The sequence below is a fragment of the Psittacula echo genome (assembly GCF_963264785.1).
Source record: "Psittacula echo genome assembly, chromosome: 6".
NCBI classification, from domain to species: Eukaryota; Metazoa; Chordata; class Aves; order Psittaciformes; family Psittacidae; genus Psittacula; species Psittacula echo.
The window spans coordinates 71,349,373-71,355,372 of record NC_137743.1 but is presented as its reverse complement, the minus strand read 5'-3'; positions in this window follow the sequence as shown (position 1 = coordinate 71,355,372).

The following is a 6,000-nucleotide window of genomic DNA, read 5'->3' as shown; positions in this document are numbered from 1 at the left end:
CAACCTGGCCTTGAACACTGCCAAGGATGGAGCACTCACAACCTCCCTGGGCAACCCATTCCAGCGCCTCACCACCCTCTCAGTAAAGAATTTCTTCCTTAGATCCAATCTAAACTTCCCCTGTTTAAGTTTGAACCCGTTACCCCTTGTCCTGTCACTACAGTCCCTGATGAATAGTTCCTCCCCAGCATCCTTGTAGGCCCCCTTCAGATACTGGAAGGCTGCTATGAGGTCTCCATGCAGCCTTCTCTTCTCCAGGCTGAACAGCCCCAACTTTCTCAGCCTATCTTCATACGGGAGGTGCTCCAGTCCCCTGATCATCCTCGTGGCCCTCTTCTGGACTTGTTCCAACAGTTCCATGTCCTTTTTATGTTGAGGACACCAGAACTGCACACAATACTCCAAGTGAGGTCTCACGAGAGCAGAGTAGAGGGGCAGGATCACCTCCTTTGACCTGCTGGTCACGCTCCTCTTGATGCAGCCCAGGATACGGTTGGCTTTCTGGGCTGCGAGCGCACACTGCCGGCTCATGTTCATTTTTTCATCGACCAACACCCCCAAGGCCAGCACAGTGGGAATTCAGTCTTGTCTTAGACCCGCCAGAGACTGCAACCAATGCATAAACCTGTTAGTTACAAAGCTGCACTTGTAGCAGTCAAGGGAGAAGACTAGAAAAAACACAGCCTTGAGAGGCAGTAACACGTGCTAATAAGTTAATTTAAGGGCCCGTATGAGTAGGAAATAAGACTGTTGTATTTGCTTTGGGTTTTGTTTGCCACCGACGCACAGCCAATCACCAGACCAAGTGCTAGAGCCCTTTATCTTATACTTGAGTAGTTTCTAATCGTACAGTCTTACCCACATATCTGGATGTGGTTGATGTAAGTGGTCTTATGTACCATGCATGTTCATTACAGGGTAGTGGTACACAACCTTTGTAAAGTAACTAAAATACTTGGACTGTACCTGCTCCATCTTTGGTTGTTTCAACTTCCCTCGTCAGCATGGGGACACTGTCAGGGCTCAGACAGCAAATGATTTCTCTGCTGGTTTACTTTTTTTCCAAAAACAAGTTTCAAGTGTTTTCCTTCCCCCAAAGATTGAAACAATGGAAGTAGCTTGACTTGACTGTATCCTTAAGTGTGTACGAAAGATGTAAACTTATCTCGCATTAGAGTAATTCAGGCTGATAGACTTGAGAAATAATGTGACAGTGTCCCTCATGCCTTTTTTTTTGTTTGTTTTAATAGAGTGTTTTTTTAAAAACTCCAAATAGTAAAATAATGTCTTTGTGAATGAATACTTTATGAATAGGAAAAAGCTTTGCTAATCAGAGGGTAAAAATGACCCAGCTATAACTACAGAGTTTTAAATAAGTGCATCTTGAAAAGAGATAAATGAATGGTGCTGTCTCTGCTGATGTCTCATGATTTTTTACAAATCTGGTTCAGCACCTCTGGAAATCGTTTTACTATTTCAGACTAGTTTTTTTTGAGCAATAAGAGTATATAGCATTGTGTGCATTTTTTAAGCACTGCTATGGAAAGGCACTTTTTTGTATCTTTCAAATTGTTCACAAAGTTTTGTTTCTACTATTTTTGTGCTTATAAAGTGTCCTTAAAAGCATTTGCATTGTTGATCTAAGCACACTCAGTGTAGCTGGCGAGCAGCTCCACAGGAAGGTTGCTGAGCTACACTGCAGTTGATGGTGCTGTAATTTTCAACACTGGTCCTCCTGCTGCTTTGTGCTGTACACAGCTCCAGGGCTCACACCCACCCGTGGAGTCAGAGGGGCAGAGCTGGAGCCAAAACTCCCCAGCTGTTACCCAGGGTAGGTGAGTGGCTGTGTTCTCCAGCTCCCTGGCAAGGGGCACCCGGGCTGATGCAGTGTGCTTCTGAATGAGAGCAGCCAGGGAATCCTGCTTGCACCATCTGTTTTTATTTTCCCCCAGGACAGCTCCACTGGTGTGTGTTAGTTCCAGCCCTTTTGCTTTTGTTCATTCAGTGTGGGTACCTCTGGGCTTTGGACTCAGCAGAGCAATGTTTTGAGTGCAATTTCTTCAAAGGCATTTGAGCTTTGTTCTCATTTTCCTGTGCCCAAGTTCATCACCCAGTATCTCTCCCTAGACAGTGAATCCATGCTACTACTGCAGGCTGCTGTACAGCTTGCTGGGAGACAGAAGTTTAGCTCTTTCTTGAGTTTGCAGCAAAAATAACAAACATCAGCAAAGGTGGCACCCTGTATTGCTTCTTGTTGCATCTTGCAGTAATGATACAGAAATACAGTGCTCTCAGCTGAGCACTGAAATTTTGGCAGCCTGGCTGCCTTTTCAGCTTATGAGACCCCTCATTGTAACTTGCTTTCCAGTGTATTTACTGCTTTTGTGACAGTAAATATTTATGCCTTATTTGCAAGTAAGTTATTTTCCCCTGTGTGCGCTGGTCTCATAATTGCACCGTTATATTTATTTAAATCAGAAAACTGAAGGACCAGATCTCACACACATGGCAAGAAGTTTCCTGCTTCCTTTTGGCACTGGTAAAATGAGCATGTGAGAGCTGAGCTTTCGTACTCTGGACGTAAAGGTAGCAGATGCTTTGATCCTAAAATACTGAGAGCGTACAGCTGTTGTGTTACAGGATGAAGCATACGGCCTTTGACACTTGTTAAGCTCGGGGCATTGGGGAAAGCCCTGCTGCCACAGAGGCAGCTGAGAGCATACAGCTGTGTTCATTAATCTGGAACAGATTTGGTGCTCATTTCCTCTCTGCCATGCAGCAGGGTGCTTCCTGTTCTGGCAGGTTTCTGTGCCTGCAGTGCAGGTGTACAAAGCAGGGAGCCAGTCTCCTTAGACACTTTGTACTTCAGGTCTCGAGGAGTTGCTTTGGAAGGGAAAACAAGGCTCTTGGCAGCAGCACTAAGCTTAGAGGAGGAGACTGTTTAACAAACCCCAAAGTCAGGTTCTAAACAAACCCCAGGTACCATCTTTGAGGTGAAAGTGCTGGGGTTCTGTTTAGTCTTTCAAAACCTGTGGCTGAGGGAGGAGATTAGGCACAAGTCTCACAATAAAATAATCTGCTATTTTCCGTGGAAGAGGAAAGCTCCTGCTCTGCTCCTGCAGCAAACCACCACTGCTTGCTCAACTTGGTGCATGACCTCAAAGCCAAAGAGCTCCTCTCCTGAACAGTTTCCTGCAGGGCAACAGTGGCTGACTGACACATCAGGGAAACAAAGCAAAGGTACCTGGATCCCTTTGGCTTCAGGTCTGATGGGAGAGGGAGCAGTTTTTTCAAAAAGTGCATTTTAAGATTTACTGTTCTGGACTTGCACATTGAAATGTTTTCTTATTTCTTCTTTCTGTGCCCTTAAGCAACCAGATAAATCAGCTCAGAGATAGTGTGGCCAGTTTTCCTCTCAGTTAAAATTACTTTTTCCACAGCTTAAAGGAACCAAAAGTGCCATTTCAGCAACAGGAGGGCAAAAGAGAAATTTGGTTGTGACAGAATACGGCACAGAACTAAATTGTTTTACTTCAGTGGTATCATTGCAGGTAAATTTGTTTCTTATTCAAAATAAAATTATATGGGTCTTACTTGGGAGTATTACGTCAAATACAGAATCATGTTGAAATCAGTTGCACTCCAGGAAAGCAGTATAAATTCCTGACAGAAGGAAGTGATGATGCAGCCAGAACATGTGAGTTTGTTTTGTTTCTTCCTTTTTTCACTGTTAAGGTGTAGGTTATGTACTTGTTCAAACAGCACTCTTCCTTTGGACGTGATGGGAATCGTCTTTGCGGGAGATGTTTTCCCACAGCCCATTTGTAGATCCTGGCTTTGCATTCCCTCGCACAAGCAAATCAGGATGGATTCCAAACCAGAGAGGATTTAACACTACAAGGGTTAGTTTCTCTTAGATGTTTCTGTAATGTGCTGGTGGGTTTTAAGCCTGTATGTTGGAATTGTAAGTTTGTCTAAAGTTGAGTAATTTTTCATTCTGAATTATTTTTCTTCTGAAGAAAATGCCCGTGAAGACTGACAAAACCAGTGTTACATCGCGGGGGTCAGTGCACTCTGATCTCTGTGATCCAGCGAGTCACAGGCTGTCTAATCTTGAAAAGTTTAAAACACTAAACTGCAAATGGGGTGACAACACTTGCATATCTCTAACAATGTAAAGTAATTGATTTGCACTTGATGCATTTGCATTTGATGGCTATTTGGTGCTCTAAGGTGCTGAGTAGGAACTCTCTGGTCATCAAAAGTGTGTATCTGTGGTAAAGACAGCTAGAAAGAGAAATTAATTAGAGGAACAGGAGGAACAGGAACTAGTGCTATACACACCATCCCTTGTGGCAGGGACTTAGGGAAATGAGTGAGAAGGAGCTTCAGTAACAGATTTTGGAATGCATACCCCCTCATTTAAATGCTCAAAGGTGACACGTATTTTAAGAGACTTAGCAATTGAACCAGCTGTTCCCTACAGTGGAAAATAGTTTCCTCCCACCTTTACCAAGATGCCAAAGATGCATTCAAAGCTGAATTCCAGGTACTCAGATGTGCTTGCACCATCCTCTGCCAGGACTGAAGAGCTGCTGTTCGGCAGAAGAACAGGGATGCATGCCATTGTTAGCTGTTGTGTATCTCTTGCCTTTAACTAGCACTGGCAAGTGGGTACCCACCTGCCAGGCAGGGGCAAAGGGAAGTTAAGTTTAGAAAACAAACCTGTTAACAAGGCTCCCTGCTGCGGATTTGGTGCAGCGCTATAAAGCTTGTACTTCTAAAAGGAAAACTGAATGCTCTGTCACAAGTTGTAACAGCAGATCTTAGGTCTCCTTTCTAGTGGACTGCGGTGGACCCAAAATTAACTGGAGCAGCAGTTTGGTTTACGGATTATGCCATTAGCAGCTGCTGGTGATGTTCTGTATAATATGGGGGATGCAAATCTAAGAAAAAGTGTCATTGCAATGATGATTTGTCTGTGCAGCAAACTTGTGCTGAGTGCTGTAAATACATTCATGTTTACTGCTTTAAAAAGAAAATTGCACATTTTATCTTTCAGTGGGATTGCCTCCCCTCTTCTTCCCTTTCCAAAAAGAAAAATCAAAGCTCTTTTAGACTGATAGCTTCAGGTTGGGGGGAGCTTTGCCATATTATAAATATATATAAATATATGTATAAATATACTTTTTTAAGCATGGGAGAGGACAAAAGAAATACTACATTATAGAGTACCCAATATAGATCATTATAATGGAATATGCACAATCCAATAAAGATGTAGTTAAATTTAATAATCTGGTTTAATCCTCTGTTTTGCCATTTTCCTTTTCTGTGAGTGCAGAACCCATACTGTGTTCTCAGGGCATCAGTGGTTCCCCTCTGTAGGGATCAGGTACCTGATGGCCTGCAGGTTACCAATTTATATGCTCACTCTCAATAAAACTGCTTTTTATTGTTCCTTTGCACAGCTCTTTCCCATGGGTCAGAGCTGGCTGTACCAGTAACATGGTGCACACCAGTCACAGGTCGAAAGAGGACCTGGGCTGAAGGCTCACCTTTTCCATCTGCCTCCTCCCTCAGGCGTGCAGTGTCCTGTTCTTGCTCTTGTTCTCTCTCATGAGAGTTCATGCTCTGCTCGTGCAAGAACAGCTGATGGCTGGTAAGTGCTGCTGCAGCCCCTCTCTGGGGTCCGCTGGAAGGGATTTGGCTCTGTTCCCCTCCTTCTAGGGTACACTTGCATGCTGGCCCTGCATCACTCGTCAGCTTTTACACCAGGGATTGGAGGTGTTACATTAGTGGTGATGACAGGAAATGAGTAGTCATACAGAAGTGGAGGGAGGAGCTGCTGAAGGCAGCAGGCTGGATGCCAGTGCTCATACCTTTCCTGTGGGAAGTAAGTGCTGCGCTTGTAGCTCCCCTGGGATAGGGCTCCTGCATATACAAGCAACTGTCTCTGGCCTTGCTGGGTTGAAAAGCCTGCAGCCAAAGACAAGGATC